The 27,817-nt window shown below is 41.4% G+C and overlaps 1 protein-coding gene across 4 annotated transcripts in view; it reads left to right on the forward strand.

The window, feature by feature from the left end:
• The first annotated feature begins 238 nt into the window (after positions 1 to 238).
• The window catches only part of JADE3 (jade family PHD finger 3), a 64,127-nt gene continuing 36,548 nt past the window's right edge, over positions 239 to 27,817 (forward strand). Inside the window, exons 1-2 of one of the 4 annotated variants that reach the window (XM_064711552.1) lie at positions 239 to 385; positions 18,068 to 18,120. The gene's annotated coding sequence lies outside the window, so the exon portion shown is untranslated. Of the gene's footprint in view, positions 386 to 535; positions 567 to 18,067; positions 18,121 to 27,817 lie in introns of those variants that run through there. The other 3 variants (XM_064711543.1, XM_064711572.1, XM_064711562.1) reach the window with 3 other exon arrangements.

Genomic DNA, 27,817 nt, shown 5'->3' on the forward strand with positions numbered 1-27,817 from the left:
CGGGGGGCGGCTCTGCCGGCGCAGCTGGCAGGAAGGCCCGGCGCGGGCAGGGAGGGAAGGGGAAGAGGCGGGGCCTGGAGCCCAGCAGTGTCAATAATACAATAGGGCTCTTGTGCGGCCGCCGCCGCCGGAGGAGGAGCGGGCCGGGCTGCGGGCGCGCCGAGCAGCCGGCACGCAGGGCGGGAGCCGCCGCCGGCCACGGGCCCGGGCGGGCGGGCGGGGGCGATGCGCGCCGGCGCGGGACGGCACCAGCAGCACCCGCAGCAGGAGCCGCCGCCGCGGCGGGAGCGCCAGCCCTGACGGTCCGCGGCCGCCCACGGCAGCGAGCAGGGCAGGAGCAGGAGGAGGAGGCGGCGGCGCGCCGGGCCGGGCCCGGCGGCGGGAGGTGAGCGCGGCCCGGGCTGCCCGCATGGAGGCGGGGCGGGGGGCGGGCGCCGGGGCCGCCGCGCCGGGCCTGTGCGGGGGAGGCGCCGGGCCTGCGGCGGCGGCGTTTGGCGCCAAGGCCGGGCAGGAGGGAGGAGGAGGAGGAAGCGGCGGCGAGCGCGGAGAGGCGGCGGGCGCTGCGGGTATGTGGGAAGCGGCGGAGAGCGCGCGTTGCCGCGCCGGGGGCGGCGGGCGGGCGGGCGGCATGGCGCGGCGGGCAGCCCGTCCGGTGTGGGCGCTGCGGCCCCGGCCGCGTCCGGAGGGAAAAGTTACGGCGGCTCTGGAGCCGGGCGGGCGCTGCACCCGCGGGGGGCGGCAAGAGCCGGGCGACCTCCGGCCAAGCGCCCTTTTGTTCGCCGCAGCCCGGAGAGGCGGCGACCCGGCGGTGCCCGAGCCGGCGGGGCCCTGCGGAGCGCGGCTGGGCGTGGCTGGCGGGCGGGCAGACAGACAGACAGCCGGGCGCTTGTCCGCCGCCGAGCACCGCTCCGCCGGTATGTCGAGGAACTTGCTAGAACTGAGTTTGACAATGAAGCGCTAGCGCAGCCCGCCCCGCCGCGCCGCCAAGGTAAGTTTTTTCCCGAGCGGCGGGGGCGGGTGGCCCCCCGGTGCCCCCTGTGCCTGCAGGCAGAGGAGCGGAAAGGTCCCGGCTTCACTTCCCCAGATCAAACCTTCCTCCTTTGAATGCTGTTCGCTTTAATGCTGTTCATGTTTCTGCAAAGGCATGGCTTCGTTCTATGGATGTGCCGCGATCGGTGTGGTTAGCGGCTGGGGATGTAGTAAAAGTATTTATTCTTGCAAATAATAATGGGATGATTAATGGGAGAATTTGGTACAGGGCACCCTAAAATGCATGTTACTAGGCAAATAAACACCACTTTTTTCTGTGTTTTAACTAGAGTGATTTTAAAAAATCACTTGTAGTTACTTGAGGAGTTCAGCTATTGTTTGCAATTGTTATAACGAGCAGCTATGTATTTTTATTAAAATATCACTCACTTTGCACTGTGCTTCGAAGCCCAATGGTTTTTTTCATGTTCAGGAGAAAAGGGATGCTGAAGACAACATCCAAGTATGATAAGAAAGCCTTCAATTACTACACACTAGATACTTGAAAGCTGTTGTGCTTCTCTGATAATATAAAAGAGCCTTTGCCCTAAAACTGAAAGATTAAGAAAAATGTATTTTGTCCTGATGCTTGCAAGATGCATGATCAGCAGCCGACTTTTTACATCAGGTTGGTGCTTGTTATGGGCTGTTCTGTAGGGGATCTTGAGCACACCTGCTCATCTCTACACAGTGAGACTGCATCTTAGTGATGGTTAGAGAGCTGCCTTGAAAAGTGTGAGAGCCTTAGGCTGGAAAGGTCGACCTGGATGAAGGCACATTTGCGTAACATTCCAGCTTGCCACAGAGTTCCTTAAGGAGACATCAGAAAAGTCTTTACCTGCACTTACCAATGGGAGAAAATGCAATTAGAAGTCTCTGACCTTTTCAAAGTAAAAGCAAATTAGTACTTTTAGGATCTAAAGTTTGTGTTGTTTTGTTTTTCTTTTTTAATTGAATGTCTGACCTCTTTTCAGACTAGACGTGACATGCCCTGGTTTTATTGCAGAGAGGAGGAGAACTTGAAAGGTTTATTTGCAAAAGTTGGACTTTAGATGCAGTAAAAGTAATCAAAATAGCAGAACTGTTTCTGTTACCTGTCCCTCCTTTGATGTTTCCTCTTTCTAGGTTCCTCTTACAGAGCAAGCCGCCCTCCCCCAGTGGCAAAAATTCCTCTGAATTGGGTCTGACTGTAGGTCTTTTTTTGTTATATTTGTGTTATGTACACGTAGCAGATACCCAGAAAGGTTTGCTAGAGAACTGATGTAGGAACATATGCAGTGGCATTTATTGGCAAGGATGCGTGTTCTTTTGGGATCTCATTAAAACCATGAAAATCCACTGTGAATGTAAGAGCCTGGGATAGATAGATCTCAGTGTAGTGTTAGAATAAACCCAGCTGTTTTCTTCTCTGTGGTTCTGTGCACTTCCTCTCAGCAGTAGAAAATCAGGAAGTTTGTGTTTAGGATTTATTGGGATACCTGGGATTGTTGTGGGCTTTAATTTTGATTTTTAAAATATGTGCATACTTTTAACAGACCTGGATAATTCACTTATGGAGAAGAATTTATATGACGCCTTCTTAGCTACAATTGAGTATTATTTTTCCCTGTACATTTCTCTATGTATATACACACGGGCAAAGACGTGTGTGTGGTCACTGCAGTAGCTCCCACATGCTGAATGCTGTAGAGCATTTTCCCCAAGAGCTTGCTGCAGCTGGCCTGGGGGATGGCTTGGCTGGTGACCTCAGCTCCTGGCAAGTTGTTGGCAAGTGTCCAAGGCTATGGTGAAAATGGCTGGATTTGGTAGACTTGATGGGGAGAAGTGAAACTAAACCCTGCACAAGCTGACTTGAGTTTGAAACACTCCTGCAGTGTTCCTTGTGGTCTATTTAGGTAGCTTATTTTAATCTTTGTAATTAATTTCTGACTATCATGCCCCAGTGGGTGAGAAGCAGGGCATGGTGCCTGCATATTTTTGGTTAGCTTGGCAAGACATGGGATGCATCTGGAGAAGGAATGTGCACCCATTTCTGTTGTGCATCTTTTATCATCCATGGATGGAAATGTCATGTAAACATCTGTTTCTGTGGTTTGTCTTCCTCCTTTAGTCCCTAGAAGTCTCCTTCAAAAGTTAGTATGTGCTTTGGGGGGCTATTACTCGAATGGGTCTGATGGTGTAATGTTATGACCACTCTTCAGAAAATACCAGGTAATTTGATAGCAAAGAATGTTGTATTCAACCAAAATGTAAAAGTTAATATTTGGTTAAGTATAGGTATAATTCTCTCAGTGCATTTATAACCAAAAATTTACTGTTTTGTCTAGATCAGTGGTAGTGTTGTGTTTTAGTTGGTGACTTCTTTCTTTATGGACAGAAATGGGCTGAGCCAAAACTTGCTGTTTGCGCATGTTGCTTAATCTCTCCACTCCCACAATTTTTGTGGGAGCTATAGCTAAGGGAGCTTGGGGGCTTTTGAATTCTACAGAGAGGGGAGCCTCTGACATTGTGTGGTGTTTCCCTTTTCTGAAGATTTGAAGTGCCTGTAATGTTCAAGGCTTCATGTAATTGGAGACATAAATGCAATTTTTACATACTTTACTTAAAATGGAAACTAACAAGTTAATAATAGCTCTTATCGGGGGTATTTATGTAATGGAAGCCAACAGATGCTATTTGCATCTTGAAGAGCTGATGTACAAAATGTTATGTCAAGGCCCTGGCAGGTTTTATGCTGGTGGAGGCTGGGTCAGGTGGGAGTGGGAGATGCTGGAGATCTGGAGGGCTTGATGGCACCTCTGAAAAGTGAGATAACTGTATGAAATTTTACATTTTAACACATAGCTTATTTTAATCTAATGCTGCTAATAAAAAGGATAGTGTTTCAATTTGAAAATTGATTTCTTTTATATTTATTCATGTTAAATGATCAATTACACCTGTCACTTTAAAAGTACTTTTTTTAATGCTATTTTTCAGCTACAGCTGCATGTCTAATAAACCCCTAAAAAATTTGTCTATAGGTACTATTTTTATTGATACTTCAACTTATTTTGACTACAAGAAAGCATCTGGTAAATAAGTTTCAGAAATGTAATGTGACAAACTGGGTGTTGCTTTCTGTGGAAAGATGCTGATGTAATTAACAAGCACCTCCCTGTTTCCCTGGGCTGTTCACTCTTTCTTATTAATTTGCTTCCAAGTTACCCTTTTCTGGATGACATCTGAACTCTTCCAACATGTAATATCTTATTTCAGTGTGTAGGAGACCACGAATTTAGGGATTAGAGCAGTCTGGGATGCGCGATCTTGGACCCTAGGAATGCTCCTGCATTTGTAGAGCAATAATGCAGGCTTTGCTTGGATTTAAAGGAATGGAAGAGACCCTGAGCTGTGAGCATGACTGCGGAGGCTCCACTGGCACTTGCTTAGTCGCCCTCTTCAGAGAAGCAGGAGAAGGTGGGAGGATAAGCTCGTGACTGCTGATGCTATTTGTTATAACTTTCTGCTGGATTAAATACTGGAATGCTTGCCTTGGCTTGTTAAACTTTGTTTGAAAACTTTGGAGTGCTTTTCTTCTTCAAAGTACACCTGTTACAGCATTAGCTTAAAGAGCTGTGCTTCCTCATCATTGAATTGAATGGTGAACATAACAAATTGTGTCGTTAATGTCTCTTTGTGTTTTAATTAGAGCTCTAGGAGATGTTAAAAAAACAGGTTTGTGCCACATGCCTGACTGGTTGCTAAACTGAATATGTTTGTCACACAGTCTTGGGGGAATTTTGTATTATTTTGCTAATCTACTGTTCTGGGCTTCCTGCAGCCCCCTTTCCTTCCTTCTTCCTTTTTTCCTACCTCGCTCTAAAAAGTTACTTCTGAATATTTTCTGAGGGTTTGTCTTACGTGCTTAAAGCTCCTGATTGTTGATAGCCTTTGCTGGTGAAAGGCTCAGGCTCTTGCTCATGTCTTAAAGAGCAGTTTCATGCCTGCACAAGTGGTTTTGGTGCACAGCAAGTCCAACAGCCTCCGAGAGTTAGCGTAGTGCAGTGGGTGAGTCAAGGCTGGGATGCCTGAGATCCTCCAAAGGGAGGGGTGATACCCCACGCACCAGGAGCTGCAAAGTGAAACAACTGACCAGGAATATTTATTGTAACTAGGTAATTTTGTTTGACTGTGTTATGGAGAGTTTTCCAAGCTGATTTTTATTTTCAGGTAGTTCTTATTTTGGAATATGTTGTTGGGTTGATGACAAAATAATGAGAGGAGAACTGCATAGGAGAAGTTCTGCCTGGGTGTTGTCTTTTAATTATGCTATATAGTTTATTATGTAATATTGAATGACTGAAATTGTTTAAATCTGTAGATAAATGATGGATTTACTGTTCTAGACAAGAGCTACAGTAATGTGGCTGTTCACAAGCCCTTGAAAACCATAACTGAACTATGAGCTTTTGTTTGTACTTAAAAAATCTAAGTCTTGGTTTAACAGACCAGACAGTTTTTAAATAATGATTCCTCTATGGACTGTGGTGGTATTGAGAAAATTTCTTTTAGTGTGCAAATATTTAAATCTTCCCCTACATATCAAGTATAGCAGAATAAAAAGGTAGTATTTTCTATCTGCTGACAAGTCAGAAAACGTGACATCTTGAGCTGCTGGATACAAAAGTGTATAGGAGAAATGTCTACCCTGTCAAGGGAGGAAACAAATGTCCCTAGTGGGATTCCTTGTGTTTAATTCTCTTTATTTGTTCTGCTTTTAACTGCTAGTACTTATTAAATATTTTTTCAGTGTTAATTTGCAAGCTTTGATATGAAAGTGGCTGTAGAGGATTTATCATAGGAAATAGTGTCTGTGTCCTATACAGGCTTTGACTTTAATGAAAAAGCAAGCCAACCGAGGACCTTGTGGAGCTGAAATACTCAGTGTGTGAGTGTATTGGGAACACACAGGAAAGTGTAAGGCTCAGCAATTATCTGGCCAGGAGGAGCCTCAGCAGAGAGGTAGGACTAATACCTCTCCCACTTTTAATAATACTTGGATAGAAAGAGCAGTAGTAAAGTGGTGCTCTTCTTCCTGCTTTCATACTAATAGACTCTTTTCCCAGCAGGAAAATAGTGACTGAAACAGTGATAACGAGTGATTACTCTGCAGTGCAATGTAAACTTGTTAGATGTTGTTTGATAGGAGAGAGGATAAAAATGCTCATTTCAAGCACATAACAGCTTTTTATGGTAGCTTTTTTTTTTTTTCAAGAACTGCTGACCAGAGCACTGGAAAAGGAAGGGGTACTGCTTGTCAGCATTGCTGCTATGCTTTGACATCCTTAACCTTGTTTGGGGGAGTTCCAGCATCTCTTCAGCTTGGGCCTAATTCAAGAGCAGTTGTGTTTCTTTTACAAAAATCAAATTGCTTGTCATTTAAGTAACTGAAAGAGAGATACTTAAACCTGATAATGAAGTTGCAGTCTTCCTTATGTTAACAATGTAATCATTTCCATTGTAGCATGAAATGAGCAATCTTAAGAAGTAAGTGAAGCATTTTGCTTGACAAATTTGAGCTTGCAGCTCTGCAACAGAATGTGCTAGGAGTGAGGGAGGAACCAAAAAGTTGATCTTAATGTAAGGTCCGTGTTTATGAACAACAGTATTGTAATGGCTGTTGGCATACCTAGAAAGTAAAATTCACTTATGGTACTGATTCTTGTAAGGAAGATATTTTTTCAAAATACTATGTCTGTATGACAGATACCAATTTTCTTCACTTTGTTTGGTTAGTGCTTCTTCACTTTTTTGGGCCAAAGAAGAAAAAGATGAAAAAGCCCGTGGGAAGAAATAATTCCGTATTTTTATATAAATAGAAATGATGCAAAATGGTTTTGTATGCCCTTTGCAACTGGTATCCATAAATTCAAGTGGTTTCATTTTGGTTCTTGTAGTTTTGTACTTTTTAATGATTCATACTATAATTTCCAGTAATATTTTATGAAAATTGTGAAAGCTGTTCTTTATTCAGGTATTTTTCAGATGCCTAAGTTTGCTGCAGTTAGTAGTAAACGTATTTTTGATCCAAATACTTACGTAGATAGCTAGTGTACAAAGAGTTTACTTAAAATGGCAACTGAATGAGATTTTGCTGGTGACTGACAGGTTACATTCCTGTGTGTTTCTGCAGTTTTGATGGAGATCTGACTTGCCTTTATTTGGTTGCACACCTATACAGGGACAGAATATCTGTGGTATAATACTGTAGAAAATGGGGCTCTGCTCTGAGCTCCAAGAAAGAGTATGTTAAACTTTGTTTCAGTACTTAGTATTCTTAGTAGTCTTCCCTCTGTTACTTAAAACTGAATACATATGGATCTGATGCATGATGTTTTCATTTTTCTTCCTCTATAAATGCCATAAGACTTGAGAAGGTGGTACATAAGTTCTTAGAAAGCTTACACTCCTGCCAATCAGCTCAGTATCAGTCAGAGCCCTGTGACTCCCATTGCGTGGATTAAACTGGCTTAAGTGCTGTCTTAGATCCTTTGTTTGGTATCTTCTTGTACTTGTAGATTTGCAGAAGCCTCTATATGTAACACCAAACAGGGATGTGCATGAATTTACTGAAATTTAGTAGCTTTTGCAGGTGCCATTTCATTCTCTAAGATTATTGAAGTACTTTATTTTCTGTGTTCGCTTCTGTGTGCTTGATTTCTACATCTGAATCAGTCCATTTTTGAAGTATTAATGGGATAAGAATTGGAAAAAAAAGTCTGCAGAAACTTAAGGGAAAAACTAAAGCCTCACTTGCAGATGAGAAGTTGAATGTGATTTGTAGTTTTTACTTACCTCTCTCAGCCATCCATGTCTTTGATGGCTTTGTAGTCTCCCTTTGGCCCTCTTCTCTTCTTTTTGACTTAACTTTCCAACTTTTTCCTTATTATTGGAGAAATCAGTGTTTCCAGTGAATAGGGTCTCACAGTTTTCTTGAGACCCTATAAATCATCTAGGTAAAATTAAATCTGTCTCCTCTACCAGACTACAGACAGTATGGACTTCCAGATTGTTAGCAGTCAACCTGAAAGTATTTTGGCAGACTTGTTGGTTTGGGGATTTTTTTGGTGTAAGTTTGCTCAGTCTGATAAAGGGGGCATTTTCCTTCATCAGTGGTTTTTTGGGTTTTTTTTTTGTGGCTGGTACATTTGTGGGAGTTTACATATGTGTATGTATAAAAGCATCATGCACTGCAAATTTAAGTTGTATTTTTAAAAATTCATTAATAGAAGGATTTGTGATATTAAACTTTTTTCCTGGTGAATGCTGATATTGGTGTGATGACTATTTAGCTAGTGTTTAACAAGAAACCCTTCTGTGTTATGCCTGTACATAGGTAAATTTTGCTTGGTTAAGGAAGTTAAGTCTGTATGTTGAACTAAGACACACATCAACAATTGTATTTACTTTGGTACAGATAGTGAGAGTGTTTTAAAACAAAGTTGCTTTTATATTGGGAGGAAGTGCTAGAAAAAGTGAGACAGTGGCAAAGCATTGGTTTAGTGGAGTAACTTTTAAAACATTTTAATGCATCGTGGTTACTTGTATTTAACCATTTGCTACTCTAAGATAATTTTTTTGTCAAAATGCTATTTTTCTTTTCTCCCTTTAAATAATTTCAGGGAATCTATCCTAAGCTCATTCTGTCAAAGAAGTCAGCTTTCATAACAGCTTGAAGGTGTTACTCTGGTGTAACTCTGTTATAATGATCTGACTGGTCATGTACACCAAATTCTGAAGTGGCATTAGTGTCAGCCTTTGCACAAGGGCTGGACAAGTTGAGCCACCTTCACTCCTGTACCAGATTCCTTTGGCCATAACAAAGTGTCTTTAGATCTAATCTTTTAGAGGATTTAATGTCACATTAGGGTGCTCTATGTCACCTCTGCCTGTTTGTGGTCCCTTATAGGTTCACAGGGATTTAATCAGTCAGAATTGTGGATTTAACTGCATGATGGCAATTCTCAAAGGAGACAAAGCTCAGCTCCTTTGTTTACTTCTGCTTTTGAGCTTTCCAGGTCTGGCAGGATTATTGACGTTTTTGTGCTTCAGGTAAGCAGAAGTAATGTAAAACTCTTAAGGGAGCAAACCTATTAAGGCAAGTTTTCTCTCTTTTTATTTTTAATGCCAGTGTATTGTGAAGGGCAGTGTTACCTGCTGTCCTTCTTGGAACTGGTGGAAGCCTATCCATAATGACGTGGCTGGGAAACTGTCCAAATCTAGTTTTATCCCTTGCTAAGCAATATCAGAATTTTTGCCTCTGTAAAGGCAACAGATTTGTGTAGTAGAAGTCCTACATTAATAAACTACAAGAAAACAGAAAGATCTAAATATTTTAGACAATTCTGGTAAAGGTTTTTCCTTTTGACAGTAAGTTGTTATGACAGTGGGTACTTTAAAAAAGAATAGTTTTTGTGCTTTGCAACTTGGTCTTGCAATCCCCCACCCTTCCCCAATATATTTGCATCAGAAGATTTTAAAAAGAAATAAGCTCAGTTTTGTAATTTAGGAATTTGGATCACAAATTCATCAGATAAATGTTTTGCTAATTTCTGGCTTTGTTTTGGCAGTGGCTTTCATTCCCATTGACTCCACCAAGATCTAAGTTTCTCTGCTTGTTTCTCAGAGTTTGTCATGTGTTTTGTATAACTGAGTAGGAATGACTTTGGAAAAGGATTGACACAAGTTTCTCCTTTATAGCAGTAAAAAAAAAAAACCAACACAACCCTTTCCAACCAAGATGATTAAATATCATCTTCAGTGAAGAAGGCATATTTGGTTGCTGCCATGGGATTTGCAGCCACAGAGGAGGAAGGTGATGAAGTCTTGTTTACTGTGTTTTAGTGTCTGCTGCTTCATTAGTTGTCATTTGATTGTGCTCCCAGCCTTGTGTTTTTGCGGTCTAAGGGCAAAGCTTGGGTGCTTTATTTATTTATGCAGTTTCTTTGCAGGGGAAGGTCACAGTTTAAGTGCTGGTTTGATGTCTGACCATGAAGGAACAGAGAGGCTTTCCTTATGAAAAATCACAAATACCAATGTGCCAGGTTTAATAAAGGATGTCAAAAGTACTTTAAATCATTGTGGTCATCAAGTGAAGTTAACACTGTTACCTTTTTCTGGCCTCCTTTTTTTTTTCCTCTGGGAGCTGACATTCAGTTAAATACTGACTAAATGGTTTTATGTGAGGTGAGCTGTTTATGAGGGTTATTTTTCTGTGGCCACTGAGACCTCCTTAAGGGCCAGGAATATTCAGTATCTACACTGCTCTTTACTCAATTTCTACATAGCTGGAGTATTTGAAGAAACTCAAAAGAGTGTGCTCTGTAGCATTTCTGAAGCTCTGTGTTGTACACTGGTGAGCATCACAACTTAGTGTATCCAGAAAAGGAGACAGAATCTTTTCTTGCTATCATCCAGTTGTGAGATAACTTTCCTCCTGTAATCCAGGTATAAATTATTCTCAGTCTTTTTGCCTGTAGTTTCCTGTTTTTTTATTTGCATTGACTAGGATAGGAACAGAGGCTCGGCAGGCTCATTTGTTGTGGTGGTGGTTTGAGCTACGAGTTCCTGACACTCCCCAGCAACTGGTGGTTGGTCATCCTGCAAGTAAATGGTTGAAGCAAAATAGCACAGCATAGATAAGAAATGCTTGTACAGAGGGGTCTTCTGGTGAAGTGATGGGAATGACCATAGATGCTTAAGTGCTGTAGGTAGGCAGCAGCAGAGTTGTGCAATGGAAAAGGGTTTGAGCAAAAGGCAGAAAGTGCTGGGGTAGACTCTTGGTTGACCAGAGAGGAGGATTGGGAAGATGGGGTGAAAACTAAGGACAGCCTTTGAAGGTTTGGCAACTGCTGACACTTTGTGTCTTGAGGTGCATCCTGCTGCCGGGAATAGCCGCTCTTCAGAGAGAGATGCATCCTGCGCCAGGCCGAAGTAACATATCTCCTTAACATTCTGTCCCACAAAAGAGGAGCAGGGGTTTGAGCTGCTGTGCACTAACTGTCCTTGCATGCCTGAAGAGTACATATGAGGAGAGGAGGAAGAGAAGTCCCAGCATGTATCTGATTCCTGAAGGTATCCTTCACAGAACTGCAAATCAGTAGTTGAATGTGTGAGAAGAGAGAGTTCTGGCATCATTCCCTATTTGGTGTGTGAACTGGCTGTCCTGAACATGCTGGGCACTTTGAATCTCACTGTAAAGACCTTTCCATTTGCTGGGTGGGGAGTTAAAACCTTGTGGTGTTTGCTGTTTCTTGTTCCAGAGCTCTAGCTTGAGTACATTGGAGTGCACAGTTTGGTATTACTTTGGTCCAAAGGTTAAATATATCCCTTCATATTTTATATTGTCATTGTGTGGAGGATCCATATACTGCTTTTAGCGTTTGTAACTCTCTTTTGTGTGTGGTGGGGTCATGGAACTTGCTGTGGAGAGTATGAAAGTGGCATAGCTGTTGCATCAGAAACATAGCATCTGTTATCTTACCATACTTTGTAAGTTCTCACACATAAATAATTTTATTTTTTATTTTAAGATCTCCACTAAAGGTCTGTGTACAAATATAGTTGCATTAAATAATAGAATTTGGCTATGGAAAAAGATGCTTCTAGGTCATCTAGATTATTGCTTCTGAAATGTTTGTTTGAACCACCCTTCAGAAAATAGCATGGAACAGTACTGCCATCACTCAGCTACAGGAAATGCACACGAGCACATCTGCTTAGTACAGGAGGTAGAAGTCAAATGAGGTGGGTTGATACTTGAAATCCAACTGGCCAGCATGTGGCTGTGGCTAACAGCAGGACATGTAATGATCTCTTTCCTCAAGAACTGCATCCATTTTGTTTTGCTCAAGATCCTCATAAATAGCTTGATTTTGCTGCTCTGTGGCTCACAGACCTGTTTCCAAGTTTCTGGTAGCAGGTAGTGCCAAAATACTTCTGTTGTTTCTGCCTGTACCCCATTCCAGGCTTTGTGGATCAGGAGGCCTCCTGCCAGTTTCCTATGTTTTTATCTCAGTTTAGATCTTGTTCTGCAGCCTTCTGCCTCATGCATTTGTATTCTTTCTTCTACATTCCTCTGCCTTGAGGTGCATCCTGCTGCAGGGAGTACCTCTTCTGAGAGAGATGCATCCTGCACCAGGCTAAAGTAGCACATTGCCTTAACATTTCATCCCAAAAAGAGGAGCAGGGATCTGAGCTGCTGTGCACTAACTGTCCTTGCATGCAGCTGTACACTGCAGCATCTGTCAGGGATACCTATAGATAGATAGATAGATCCCTCAGTCTCTGATGTAGGGAAGAGATGGAATGGTGGAAGAGCTGCCTGCGATTGCTTTGCTCTCCCCAGCATGCAGCATACACGTGAGTTCTGTGGCTGTCTGAGGCACAGTACTTGCTGCTCTGCGTGTCTCATGGTGAGGTGCAGCCCTCAGCACAGACAGTCCCCACAAACCACTTTGTGCAGAGCCCTTTATACCCAAGTCCCATGTACTGTTGCCTTGCCCTCCGGCTGCGTTGGGAAGAGCTGGGCTCCGCGGAGCATGTTGTGTTGGCAGCACAGCAACCGGGACTCTTGTCCAATCTTTGTTTAAACGTCAAGAGCTGCAGCCTCCAATCCTCCCCCTGGGGACATGGGGCAGCAGTTCTCACTCTCAGGATGTTTCCTTAATGCTAAGCTTAAACCTTTTGGGTTTTGTCTTAAGTGTGTCCCATTTCATTTCATCTCTTACAGATACAGGCTTTTGTTTGACTAATTATAATTTCCAATCTGTATATGAAGAATGTAAACAACTTTGCATCTTAAAGTAGGTGTTTGTTTATGTTGGTGTTAGTAGCTTTTCCCTGTAAGGGCAGTTTTTTCAGCCTGACTCAGTTTTTTGCATGTGTATGTAACTTATGTTGTGTAACAATGATTTTCAAGTAATCGATAAAATGTTTTGAGTGTTTTGCAGAGTGGTTGGCACTGCACACAGGCTAAATAGCTGCTGTGTTGGATCACCATCTGATTGCCTGGGGCCCAGGACTTCAGAGCATTTAATAAAATGTCTTGATGTTACTTGTTAGTTGCCTTATGAAACCTATCCTTCTAGACATCCTGCTGCATTGTTTGTCTGAAGGTGGGGTAAGCTGCTGTGGGAAATTTTTTTCCCAGCAAGTTTAATTGGTTGCTGGGAATTACTAAATCACTGGCTGTTATTAAGAATAGGCTTGTTGCTGCATAAAGGTGTCACAAAATAGTTTTGTGACAGTGGGAAGAGCTGAAGGTGCTAGGAAGTTGCAGGCTTTACTAAATGCTTTCAGCGTCTGTATACCTTAAGGTGAGATGGACTGTCTTTAGATTTTTACAATGAAATTGTGAATTTATACTGAATTACTTTGTTGGCTAAGCCAGTGTGGAAGAGGGATAAAAATCAAGAGTACTGTTTAGAAGCTTGTGAAGAAGAGGAAGAATAAACAACAAATCAGTTTATTACAAGCAGAAATCCAGCACTGTTTGCTTCAAAGACTTTGTAGGGATTTTACAAGACTTTTCTTAAAGCTTACTGTCTTTTTCTTTGCTACCTCTAATCAGTGCAGGATAAGTATTGCCTGGAAATAGCTCTTCAGCTAAATATGATGGGAACTGTTTTGGTGTTTGGATACTTGTTCTATTATGATTTTTTCAGAACTATAAGGGAAGGAGTACCATTACCTTAAATACTATATTTATAATCTTAAAGACTACTGGCTTTATTTCTTTTGCTGTATTGGTAGCATTAATTTTTTGACCTGCCTTTTGTAAGAGGTCTGTGTGGTGTTTACTGGTAGTCCGTGGGGAGCTGTCTGTATGTGCTAGATATCTGAAACAATCTGTAAAAAACCAGGAAATTACAAATTTTTCTAATACCTTTCCCACCTAAGCAGTATTATATCCCTGGGATTATTTATGGAGGAGATGTGAAGCATCACAAGACCAGCTTTCTAATTCAGTTTTGAAAGTAATTTGTGAGGTAGGAATTGCACAGTAGATGATGCAAGTTATCAGGCAATCCATACTATCAGAAGCTAGCTAAGGAAGCATGGATTAGCAGAAATGCTCACAGGAGTGTTTGTAGCTGCTGAGAGAAACTGAGAGGATAATTGCTAATTAGTTTCAAACAAGACAGGTGAATTAATATTTGCAATTAATGATGTGGGTGAAGGAATGAGGCCTCTGTTCATTCAATACCTGAATCAAGCTGGGTGGAGCTGCATGTCTCCTTGAGAAGATGCTTTGAACTCCAAGTTACTTTGGCTGATTGGAGATGGAGTCTGGAAGGAGGGGTTGGATGGGGCTGAGCAGGGCATGGAGGGGCAGCTCTGTGACATAAAGCTTTGGCTGCATGCCTGCAGGCTGGGGGCAGTGGGCCCCAGCAGCAATAATTGCTCACAGCCAGGACTTGAGACAACAGTCGTGCTGCTGCAAAAGCAAATGCACTGGAGTTTATATGTAGGATTATTATCTGCAGCTCAGGTGACCGTAAAGGATATTTTTCTGTAAAAAGAGAATAGCCTTTTTTTGTGTAGGGAAGGATTCAGATGGGGAACTTTGTTGAGGATATCAAACTTCATACTGGTTTTGTGTGCCAGCCCAGGAAAGGGTGGTGGGCAGCAGCAACTAGAAGAATCAGAAACGTAGAAGGCATGTGCTGTAAACAGAGGGTGAGAAAACTGGGTTTCATTTAGTCTGGAGAAAAGACAAGGACCTACTTAAAAGAGAGTTAGATTGGTGTTCAAACTGTGTCAACAAAAAAGAGGTGAGATCATCAGGGTCCAGTGCTAGGAGAGACCTGGGAAAGGCTTGAGCAGCATGGGGAAAGGTGTGCTTAAAGTGTTGGGACAACTTGCTGGCACCAAGGGTCACACTGTGTGGAAGGAGCTCCCCTGGAGAAGCCCAGGTGCCTCTGTGATGCAGAGTCTGAGTTCCCAGTCCTACCTGGCTGTCCTTTTCAGGACCCTGGCAGATCTTTATTCTGTGACCATCTCTGTTTTTGCAAATGGCAGCACAGTGTGTGGGATGGTTGATGAGAAAAGCACGAAGCTCTATTTTCAACCAGTCCAATGCTTGTTTTGGTGGCTTGGCTGTTGGTAAGCACTGTGGTAAATTACAGAGAGAGCGATAGTATAGCAGTAGTGATAACTACAAAAATAGATCTGTGTTCCAAGTGGCCTTCTGTTGTTATAAGTTGTATTTTAAGAAATAAATCTTGCTGATGCTTTTTTCCCTGGTGACGCTTAGTTTCTAGGCAGTATTTATGAAAAGCTACTGTGCATTTCTAAGTTTGTTTTCTATGTCTACACTGTCCTTTAGCTCCTATAATTTTTTTTTTTTGTTTGTTTCTTCATGCCACAGTTTCTGTTGCTGGCCCATTGCTTTTTCAAATGCATCTGGAGAGTAGGAGTTAAGTCTGTTGGCAGTCTGTGTAGAAGGGAGGGTGAGCATCTTCTGTGTATTCTTTACCTTGCTCCTGAACTTGCTGCTCACAGGGAGGTTGGTATACTTCCATTTTTTATAATCTGTTGAGGAAGAACCCCCTGATCATTAATTTGAGGTTACTTAATTTAGAATTTCTCAATCAATATGTTGAGACAGATTTTAAAACAAGGAGGGGGGAAATAGTATTTTGTGGGGGCAACTGTATTTTTCATCCCATTGTGTATATTTGTTCATGGTTGTGAAATAAGTAAGGTTGGGACTGAAGATTATGACTATACTGTAAGGATTAGAGAAAGAAAACAATTTTTAGTTGAACCTTCCAGTATTTCAGAGCTCATCTTGGCATTTGACTGAGCAAATAAATGTGTTTTTAATGAAGAGTTCAAAAATATATTAGTTTTGTGGTTCAGCTGAGAGGCAAAAGCTGTGGTTTTGTTCACACTTGCAAGTTGTAGGCTGTGTTGCATTTTAATGATGCCATTTGCGCTGCCACAACCAGGGCTTTGCTTGTGTTTCTATGGAAAACTTATATTAAATGGCTTTGATCGGGACATTAAAGAATTATCCCATAATGAAATAAGTCATAAGAAAAATTGATTCAAAGTCATGTTTGGAAACTTAGCCAGCCATTTATTAATTATTTACTTATTTTCTTCGCTTGCCCTCCCTCCTCCAGTGTGTTTTGCGGGTGAGGCTCTTGGCATTTCTTAGCTGGAGGGTAGAGGCAGAGTACCAGGCAGGGTAGGACCAGCAGAGCAGCTGTTTAAGTGAGCCCCTCTGGTGACCCCCACTCCCTGTGTGCCAGGTGTTCCTGCTGCCCCTGAGCTGGGTCCCTCTGGATGGACCCTGTGGATTGCTTTGGGCCATGTGTGTGGTGGTGGTGGCTGAGTGTGTCTGCTTATCTCGAGTTAAAAACCCGACCCACATAGTGTGATTCATGTTTCAACAACCTTGGCTCTGGTACTGCTTTGATCTACAGATCTTGTGTTGCTCAAAGTTAATTGCTTAATGTGGGGTATAGCCAGAGAATGTCAGGAAGATGGGAAGAGGAACTTAGGAAGATTTAATAAAAAGAAACAAACCCCCAAACCAGCCAAGCACCTCTGCTGCCCACCCCCCTCCCCTCGCAAAAGAAAACCCCTAAAAAAAAAAACAAAACACCAAACACAGAAACACAAAAAAAAACCACCCAAAAGTGAAACTTTAAATCACATAGAATTAGTAGAGCCAAAATTTCAAAATCTTGCATAGTCAACATGCAGGAGCTGTAATATATTGTGTTCCTTCTCTCTTCCCCACCCCCCTGCCCCCCTTGCATTGTAAAGAAATGTTTTCTTTTGATGCCACAGCCTAAGTTGAGCAACAATAGTTGTAATAAGTAATGGGATCAGTGCCACTCCTTAGTGGATGGGTGGTTGTATCTTTTTCTTGTACTCCAGATGGGTGGAGGAGCGCAGATGTTAGAGCACGGTGCTGACACTTTGGCCAGAAACTGCCTTATTTCAGTTAGAAAAACCATGTCATATCCCCATTTTGAATTCTTTTTCTTCTGACAGGCTATGCAGTTATCGCTTCCTCGGTTTTTACTTGCATTTTTGCTCTGTAATACTTTCTTCCACAGCTCATAGCTGTCCTGTTTTTGTTAAGTTTTTGCTCCAAGGCATGGGGCAGACTGCCTGCCAGGACAGCCCTTGGTCGGGCTGCTGACATCTCTGAGGAGTGCTGCAACTCATCTGTTGGGTGTGACAGCTGTAATGCCTTTGCCATGTGCATTACAATAGAGCACAAAACATACATGTGCATGATCCTGCAGCAGGGGAATGTGGGCAGTTGGTAGAGGGAAAAATGCCTTCTATTCCCATGTTTAATATTGCTCAAGGCTCAGGACTAGATTAAAAAGGGCGAGTAAGCAGAATCCCTGCCAGGGAAGCTAAGCTATTTGGGATTGTCAAGGAGAGGTCTGGAGGAATGTCGTGGGGAATTAAATCAGGAGCCACATGGAGCTTTCCCTCTATGCTTATTTTGTTTGCCCTCCTGTGAATTTCTAAGCATGTGTGGTTCATGGAAGACCCTCTTGAATGAAGAAAGCATCTGTGTATAAGGAGAAATCAACACCTTAAGCCAGCTGAATAAGTGTGCATCTATTTGAATGTGTTTGTTGAAGTGGTTTTATTGCCAAAACAGGATAGAAAAAATCCTAATCAAAATTTCATTTTGTTGGTATTAGTAAAGTTCATTCATATTAAGAGGATGGCAAAATCAACTTTGAGAATATTCTTATAAATTTGTTTTTAGCTGTTGTACTTATTGCATTTCTATCATAGTAGGTGCACATATAGCTGATATATATCAGTTTCCCTCATATCAAAAGAGAATTGTGGAATTTAAGGCTTTATATTCTGGGCATATCATTTGCTTGGGAAAGCTGTAATAAAAATTTAATACAACCTTCACTTACTTGCCAAAGATTAAATTGTAGCTCAAACATGAAATGCTTGATGTCATTCCTACTACCTAAAAGCACTCCTTTCGTTTTTTTAGGAGCTTGTGATGTCATCAGCTGAAGCGAAAACATCTACCTCATGACCTGGCATGTAAGTGAGGGAGGAACTAATACTTAAAAATAAATAAATAAATAAATGTGTGTTGGTGTTTACAATGTGTAAATTGAATCTATATACCTTCAACTTTCAGATATCACCTTTTGAATGAAAGCTTTCTGAATTTTAAAGGAATATAAAGTCTTTTAAAGGGGAGGAAGTCATAAAAGAAGCTGTTAACAGTAACATTTCAGCCTGCGGGACTCCGTAATAATCTCAGTTAAAATCTGTCTTATGTATCCCGTAATGTTTGAAATGCTGTTAGGCATAGATGGAATAATTTTATCTTAACTCAGTATTTGCTTGTGCTGCTTCTACTCCTTTTTATTCTGTGATTCTTTTCTGGATGTAAATTCTGATAGTTCTGATGAATGCACACTATACATGGTGATACCCTTCCTAAAATTAAATACTCTGCTTGTGCAGAAGATTTATATTCTTGTTATACTCAAGATACTTCATAGTGAACTTTCTGCAGCTTTGTGACTCTTCTATTTTGTTCCCTTAAGTAAGCAAAAATATTCCAATCCTCTGCAGAGGCATTTTTAGATTTTTTTTTTGTCTGCCCACTCTGCTTTTCTTTTATGTGGCTTAGAGGATTAAAGTGCAGTCAGTGCTTTGAGGGGCCAATGTCAGCAGTGAGCTGAGTGTTCCTAATTGGTGCCAACACCTGTCCCTCATTATGAAGCCTTGTTCAAGCTGTCCGGTGAACCGAGGTAACCGGCCTCCCTTGCATGTCTCTAATGTGATTATAAAGCCCTCTCCTCATGCAAGTTTTATTACTTATTCAACTTTTGGACTGATGTGGAAAGTAAAGCTAAGCTGAGCCATTTGGCTGGCTACCAAAGATCATAAGGAGTGGCAAAGAGAAGGGATTCACTCATCTCAATTTCAAGAATTTTAGATCAAAGCTTGCTTCTGTTATGACCGTTTAATATTTTTTTTTTAAATGGGGGGAGGGCAGGACTGTTTTTTGGGTTTTTTTTCGTAGTTTTCAGCGTCAAATACTCTGAATTTAGAGACCAGTTCTACAAACTCCAGCTGAGCTGTGAACCTCTGAGTGTAGCTGCTATTGTGCATAACCCATTGATTTTCTGCAAATAGAGCTTTGGCCTTGACTACTCTTGCACCATCGCTTTGTCTTCGAGGGGTCAGGGCTTAGCAATTCTTTTCTACACAAAGCCAGCATCAGCCTCTCCTCCCACCTGATTCTGTACTGTTAGCAGGGCTGTGATGCATTGTGCTTTGCCATTGCAGTTGGAAAAGATGACCTCAGATAGATTTCACCAGTGAAATTGATGGCTCAGATGAGATGGATCACTATCATGTTTAGGCTTTACAGGTTTAAGCAGATTTCATTTTTCTAAGTAGTTTAGGTAAGTTTTTAAGTGTTTAGCTTGCAAAATTCAAGTGTGCAGCAATACAGTGCTGGCTGGAGGTTTTGGGTTATTTCCCTATGAGGGAGGAGAGAGGCAGAATAACTTCAGATGTGTATCTTGGAAAGGTTCGAGATAATAAACCTGTAAGAATCACATGAGAACACTGTTAGTTATCCAGATTTGGAAAAATGTAAGAAAATGAAAGCATAGTGGATTCTTAAACTTGAGACATGGAATTAGAAGTCTAGTTATTAAGGGGATTGAATCTCTGCAGAATAGAAGAGAACCCAAAAGAAAATCCCAAGTGGATAGGGCCCTAAGGTGGATGTAGGCTGTATTTGTACAACTGTTTATTTGATTTCTCCTTTAAAAAGAAAAACTAAAAATCAACAACTCAAGCACACTGGGAATGATCTAATCTTTTACTTAATAATTTTGATCAGAATTGTTCTGTGAACAGCAATCAACAAATTTTAAGGGTAACAGTATGTCAAGTGTCAGAATCTCTGCTGAGTGTGCTCATCATAATCAAAATCTTATCTGATAAACAGAGTCATTTCAATATTTATCATGGCCTTATAGACACCCCTCTGATCTGTAGTCCATAGAGGTCAGGTTAGGAAGCAGTGAATTAAAAACCAATGAAATCCATAGCACAAGAGGATTTAATGGATCATGAGTATGTGTAGTTTCAGATGATTTACCTTACTCAATTAGGCCAGTTGCTGTCTCTCATAATAGTCTGCAGTGGACACCTCGGGAAAGAAAGCATTATAAAGTTCTATGACTCTGTTTCTTGTAAAATTTTGATTTTGGGATTTCCAGCAGATTGACATGACATTGTGTTTAATAGCCCTTATTCTCCATTTTGCTTAATTTCCTTCAATCTGTTTTTCAACCTCTGCAATATGCCATAGCATGGAGTTTCTCAAAGTCATTTTGTACATAATGATATTTTTTTCCCTTCATTTAATTACTTTCCCTTGAAGTTTCTTCTGTAACTTTGTTTTCCTTGTCTCCTGGGCCATGAGAAACTGTGAGTAGTCTCTTCATTATGTTGCTTCTCTTTGCCACTTAAAATAGATCTCTCCTCTTCTACATCCTCCTTTCACAGAGAGTCTGTTTCATCTCTTACCCTAAAGCCATGGTAAACTTTCCTTAGAGCTGTAGGTGGGGGTTCACATTTTACAAATACTTCTCTAAGGGTGTTGAGGGAGCTGGAAGATACTGCCTTGCACTTAGCCTCAATGAGTGATCCACTAATGTTGCTCATCCATAAAGCTTTCTCTGTGTCATTGAGTGTAGCAAATGAAACCAGACAGGTTTGTGTTGGTGCTTGTTGCTGCTGCTCCTGGGCCTTCCCAGAAGGATGCCTCTCTTGCATCAATGTGGTGTTCTCCTCCTACAGTAGTTTGCTACGGGTGATTTGGGAATGTCCAAGTACTGTATTTTTAAAGGCATTCAATTAATGTGTGTGTTTCCATTTTCTTCAGACCTAGAAGTGTCTCACAGGTGCCGTGGTGTGACTGTGTATGTATTAACCAGAAGCCATAGTCAATATTGTGATAGGCCCACAGCACTCTGCCTCACTGGCAGGATGGCTGAAGGAGCAGCTGCATGTGTCTGATCTGTCATCTGCTGCCATATCACAGCTTCTCTCTGAACAGCCAGTCACTTTTGGTGTTGCAGAGCTGGGGAGGTGCATGGCCAGAGTCTGGGGTGGTTTTATTCTGCCCCAGTCCAAGTGCAGGCTTGATTGTGCCTTCTCTCCTTTGCAGAGCCCCTGGGAGCTGGTACAGCTGCAGTGTGCCCCATGTCCTGCAGCTGGGTGAGGTAAGGGCCTGCAGAGAAGGCAGCTTCTTTACAGGCCTGTGAAAACCTCTCTGAGCAGGTGGAGTTGCATGTACAAAACATATCAGCTGCAGGTTTTGCCTTGCATCATGGAGTCTTAAGAGTGATGCTGCTGTAAGGGTGGTTTTGTTTGTTTTGTTCAGTTTCATAGTTGTACTTTCAGTTGGAACCTCTTTTCCTGTTTCTCAGCAGAGATTTTAGTACTGTTCTTCACAGCATGGGATTCAATTGCAGCAGCTGCAGCATCTTGTAGCTCTTACCATATGAGTAAACATGTAGTGAAACACCTTCCTACTTCCATGGCTCGTAGGCATTTCCATTCTTGCCAGTACAGGAGTGCAGACAAGAGACCTGCTTTGGAGGCAGACTCATTTCCTCACACCTTGGCAGCTTTGCAAGGTCAGCTGTGGATAGTTCCTTATCCTCAGGAGATGGAGAGTGTTCTCCTCTACTTTGAGTCTACCTGTTCAAGTCCCCATGTTCTTTGTGATCCACCTTGTGGGTTGGCACCTTTTCTCCTGTGCCAGAAAAGCCACCTGCATCAGCACAGCCTGAGAAGGACATGTTTTCTGCTAGGAGCTGTAGAATTAGTTATTTAAATCTTGTTTATTTCCACAGAATAGAAGAGGAAGGAGGAATTTAGAGGACTGTTAATGGTCAGTCCTGATCAGTGTGTCCCTTCATTAAAAATATGAAAGTACTTTGGCTTCAGTTGGGCCATTTGATGAGAAATTGAACCTTACATGGTTTTCAGGATGCTTCCCCAAACAAGATGTGGCATTTTTGAAACCTTGGGCAGATAGAATGGTTCTTTCCTCTTTTCAGGGGTAGTATCAGCCCCAGTGAACAAGTCTGTTACTTATTTAGTCATTGCTGCAACTCGTGTTATGGCAGAGAAAAATACTTGTTTCTGCCTCTACTTTGTACATAAAAATGGACAAACATCATTTGGCCACAGTACATCTTTCATTATGTTTTTTCCCCATGTCAGTTTGGTGATATAGAGAAACCTGGAATAGTATTTATTTTTATAAATCTATTTTAAATATTTGACTAAAAGACCCTCTGTGTCCTCTGATGTGTTGTATATTACAGATAGTACAATAACATTAATTTAATTAACCAGACATTAAAATTAATTTTAAATCATTAGTTATTAAGACAGATTTTTTTATCTCTTCAAAAGATTTTTTTAAAAATACTAACCTAATCTAAAAAATATTTTTAAAAACCTTATAGTAAATGTTTTCTCATGCTGTGATATTTTGACATGGAGAGCCAAAATAACAATACAATTGCATATATACATGTTGTGTGAAAGGAAAATGTTGAATAAGTATTCAACCAGAGATTTGAAATACTCTAAATACTGTTTAGAGTTCTGGCTGTGACAGAACATTCCCTTTAATTGTTCCTATCCAATGATCCCCTTAGTGCACTCTTTTTACTTGAGGAAAGCTTTAGCATCTAGATTTATTTCAACTTGTAAATGACAACCGTTTCTTGTCAGATAAGGAAAGAAATTATCAACCTAATGTTTCCTGCAGGAAAATATTTGTGTTCTTACTTTCTTTGTGTAGGATATAAAGATGCATATTGATATTTTCTGCCTTTTACAATCTGTCAGGTTTTGTTGGTGATGGAAAATTTTGCAGTGAAGTGGTTAGCCTCTTGGAAGCATTATAACTAAGAAAAAAATTAGTTGAAACAGATAAAATAGTTAATGCAGGCTGCTGTTGTTGATTCTTTTATTTGATATTTGAAAAGAACAAAGCAAGAACAGTGAAATCAACTTTAATATATTTATTAGCAAGTACAAAAAATTTAAATTATTATTTTAAGCAAGTGTTTTGTAGGATATAAGAACTGTTTCCTATGCTATTAATAGAAAAGTTGTTTTTCATAATCCCAAATAGCACAAACATTTCTGGATCCTTCCTTCTTTGATAGTATTTCCTGCCTGTGATCCTAGCTGCAATGCTAGTACTGTATTTTGTCATGAAAGCATGCATTAGTACAGCTGAATAAAAGAAAAAGATACAAGTGGGCAACTGCTGGCAGCATCAGGCAGATGGGGCAAAGTGGAGCTTCACTTGAACTAGTCTAATACTGGTTATTGCTTAATTTTCAATTAAGTAGGGATACTTCTGTGGGCTTTCTTTTGTCCCCATCTCCCGTGTCTCTGCAGTTTCATCATTGTGCAACAGCAGAACATAGTGCATCACAGGGATTTTTCTTCTGTTTTTTTCCACATGTGCATCAGCACAGGAAGGGCAGTGAGTGACAAGGTCACAGAATGTGCACTTGGGAGACCTGCCTGGATGCAGCTGCTTGCTGATGCTAGAGGCTCCAGCATGATGTATGGCTGCTCTGCGCTGCAGCTCTGAAATGTCAGGGCTTTTAGTGCTTGCTTAATATGAGCTTATCATGAGGGTAGATATGGTGAAGACTGAAAAACACTTAGAGCCAAGGTAACGTGAATCATTCCAGTTCTTAAAATAGAAAGCCCAGCTAAGCGCTCGGAGGTTTTTCTGCTCAGTCATATTGGTGAAGCGTGTGCTGGTCCTGTTTCTCACCAGTGCCTGGCATGCCTGTGGCTGCAGTCTCCTTACAGATAGACACAGGGCACGTGGCTGCCTTTGGGTGCTGAGCCCCCTGGGCAGCCAGCCCCTTGTTTGCCTGGCTTAGCATAGGGTGTGATGACCTCTCCTGGTCCATTTTTAGTAGCAGTGCACCCACATCAGTCTTTCTTCAAAGCCAATGTTGTCCTTAGCTTTGTTTAGTAAGTGGACTTTTCTTCTTTTGTCCCTTGGTTCTTGAATGTCAGTGTTTAGTCAGGTATGAGTTTTCTTCTGAGGAAGCCCTGTAAAACAGAACATGTTCAATAACTGTGAGCCCAGCTGAGGGCTCTTCCGAGTGGATGAGCAGCTGGGGTAGGTGCTTTTCCGTGGCCCTTGGTGCAGGTGCAGTTTCAGGGCTGTTATGTGACCTGGCCCTGCCTCCTGGGCATTTCCTTCAGGGATCAATTTGCTGCTGTGTTGTTTCCAGCAGCCTGACAAGAGACAGTTTATGTGATGCTGAGCAGAGGAAGTGAGAGCTGTAGTGGCATCCTTGTGTTGGCAGTGTCCTGCTGGCCACCTCAGCAGGTGGTGGTGCTTGTTTGTTCAGTATCAAACAAGCACCACCACTTCCCATTGTGACTTTCCCCTTGGGAACTTGTTCCTCATTTCATCATGCTGGAGACTTCCTTGCTCCCCCAGGGAGGGACCTACAGCACTGAGACGGACCTGGCTGGGGTGGGCAGGCAGAGTACCCTGCTGAGGGCTGTGACTCCCTTTTCTGAGGGATGGACCCTCCTTTTTGCCTTTTCTCTGCCTGGGAGTGATGCCAGGAGGAAGGTGAGAGGAGCTGGGAGGTGGGTGTGAGGAGTGTTCATGGGGCTGCAGCTACACAGACACACTTCAGGCGTGTAAGCGTGGCGATGCCAGGAAGCACCAGACTGGTTGTGGTTCTAGGGAAGGAAGGGATTTGGGGTTGTTTTCTTTTATATTAAAAGCAGATTTGCATTCAAATGCAATATGATGTTTTGAAGGAAATGATTTTGTGTGTCCAAATCTTTGATGCTGTTTTAGGAAAATGATAGTCCTTTTAATAAACAGCTGGTATAAAACCAGTGTTGTGTTCAGGAGCAGAAAACTGATAATGAGGTCTGAAGCAGAGAGTAGCTCAGAACCAGGTATAGAGTGGTGTATTTGATTGAATTAATGACAGTCTGATGTGGTTTATTTTTGTTTTAATGGACTGCCCAGATCAGTATTGTCTTCAGGATGCTAATGCTAGAACTGCATGTTTAATAGACAGAAATATTTCCATGTCAGCCTGGCCCACCTGGCTGTTCTGTGTACAGGCCAACACGTGTAGCTTGTCTTAAAGATGAAAATAAGGCTGCTCAGTCAGTGCTGGGTGTCAGGAAAGCACTGGGAAGACAGTGCAGTGTAATATCTTTATAGCCTCTTGGAGAGTTTCTGCTGAGGTAATGGCGGCACTGCACGTGTTGCTGGTGATTTGTTCTTCTGAGGATTTCTGGTTTTTAACAAGCTGCTTGGTGTGAGGCAATTTAGAAGGCCTCTGGTGTAAATCTGCTCCCCTACCCTTGCAGTGGGTCAATGCATGGGTGTGGTACCAGAAATTAAAAACTGTACTTCTGTTTTCAAGGTAGGAAAGGTACTTGGGGTGCGCTGTATGTTATCGTGTTGTCAAAGCACATTATGAATGTGAAGTAGCATCACTGACCCTCTTTTTATACTTGGAAGGCAAAGTGATGGGCATTAAGTACTTTGCACTAGGCTGAATGATGGATCATCATGGTAGAAGGGCACGTGAAGTGATGTCACATTTCCTTTTTGGCCCATAATCCACAATGAATGTGTCTATGTGATTATATTTGGGGTTTCTTCATCCTAGTTTTATGATCTATCAGATTACTTCAGTCCAGTTCAGAATTTAGCAATTTTAAGGGGTAAGTCATGTTGGAATATGATATTTTGGACTTCTTTTTTTCTTCTCCTTTTTAAACCTTCAGTACCTTTGAGGCAGCTGCCGAATTGCTTTATATAAAGATGCAACATCCAAGGAAGACAGAGTTTGAGACTGTCTTGTTGCTACTGCATTTCATATAGACCCATGTTATTAGCCATATTCCTGTAATGTGCACTTCCTTGCTTGCTACAATTACTTACTGCCTAATGACAAAGGAATTGGCTGTTGCTGGTACTGCTGCTTCTAAAAACTGGTGCATTCCTCCTTTGTTGAATTACAGATTATTATGTTAATTGAGACTTAGTATGGAATAGTAGCAAGAAAAATTTTACTTTGTGGTGAGCCCAGAAGTGAGCCCAGACCAATCTTCACAAAACAATTCCTTATTTTATTTTGAGAGTTAGGGGAGACTAGGATAGATGTGGTCACTCTATTATGGACTTCTTGAGTACAGTAGGAGTATACTACAAATTTTTAAGAATTTTCTGGTTAGAGTGAAATAAAAAAGCAATCACAGAATTCTTAAGGTTGCTACTTAGTTTGCTGATCATCCTCTTCTGTGACTTGTTTAACCTTTCAAAACTTTTCAGTGTAGCAAATATTGCTACATCAGGTTCTAAGTGAGTATTTTTTCCAGTTTATATAGCCTTTTTGTGAGATTGGATAGGATATTAAAAAATAATAATAAAAAACCCAAACACGAGTGATCTCTCTTCCTCTAGTTATTTGAAAGGTTGCATTAACTCTATTCATATTTCGTAATTTCCCTGGCAGTTGACTATGAAATCTGACCTATTTAAATGGTTTTACTGTACTACATTTCCTGGAGACCTTTCAAGATAATTTGCTTCCTAATCTAAATTTAACAGTTACATAAACCACATTTTGGAGACTTGGAAATTGCTACCTACTGCCTCTGCCTTTTTTTTTTCTTTTTTATTGTAGACAAGCCATATTGTAAAAATGTAAGTACAGAATTTTAATCTGAAATTTGCATGTAGCCTGTTGTTTGGTTTTCATACATAGATGCTGTTTTTCTTTTTAATAAAATGAAGTAGGTTACTTTTTGTCCCACTTGAAAATTTCCATAGTGTTGTGGCCAATTCCATTTTTGTCAGGCTATTTTAAGATGTGAAGAAGTAAAATCTCACAGGTCTAGGATATATTTGCTTTACAGTTTCTTGAATTTTCTGGTTCTGTCTTTTCCATCTTTATAGGTCCTTACAGGTACTGAGTAGTGTATGGATGTGTTTAACCTTTGTCTGCAACAAACTGAAGCCAGGAAGCACGGCTATTCCTTGGAGATACTGTTTTGTTCAGAAATCTTGGCTCTCTGTAAGGATTCATTTTGTGTGCTTGTCACTGATGTCTTGCCTAATATGCTGTACAAATTCAGACTGTGATATCTCATCCTTATGTCTGCTGTTACTGATGAACTATGCAGAGGAATGCATTAGAAAAAGTAGCTAAAGGTAATAGTTTATTTGGTAAATTTAGTTGTTTACTCTGATGCAAATTGAAAATGAAAAAACATTTGTTTGTCTTGTTTCTGCAGATATTTGAAATGGGTTTTTGTTTTGGATAAGGCTCTGAAATTTTGTTACCTGTCTGCTACTTACATATGCTACTTGAGTGATTTTTTTTTTTTTTTTTTGAGTAATTCATGGTAACTAGCTTTTGAAAAGTGGGAAGTACCTTAAGTCAGTGCTACATTGATTTTCCTCAGGGGCAGGAGAGAATGGTGGTGGAGGCAAGTGGCTGCTTCTTGTTCACTTTAGCAGTGCAAGTACTTGTGAATAAGCAAAAAGGAGCAAATAAAACTTAGAAATCATTAATTACAAAACATATCTCTTAGATTTTTGGAAATATCAGTGTTACTATCTTAAGATTGTTGCACATGCTGGCTGAGGTGTTGATTCCTC

The sequence above is a fragment of the Zonotrichia leucophrys genome, chromosome 1 (genome assembly GCF_028769735.1).
Source record: "Zonotrichia leucophrys gambelii isolate GWCS_2022_RI chromosome 1, RI_Zleu_2.0, whole genome shotgun sequence".
In the NCBI taxonomy this organism is placed as follows: domain Eukaryota; kingdom Metazoa; phylum Chordata; class Aves; order Passeriformes; family Passerellidae; genus Zonotrichia; species Zonotrichia leucophrys.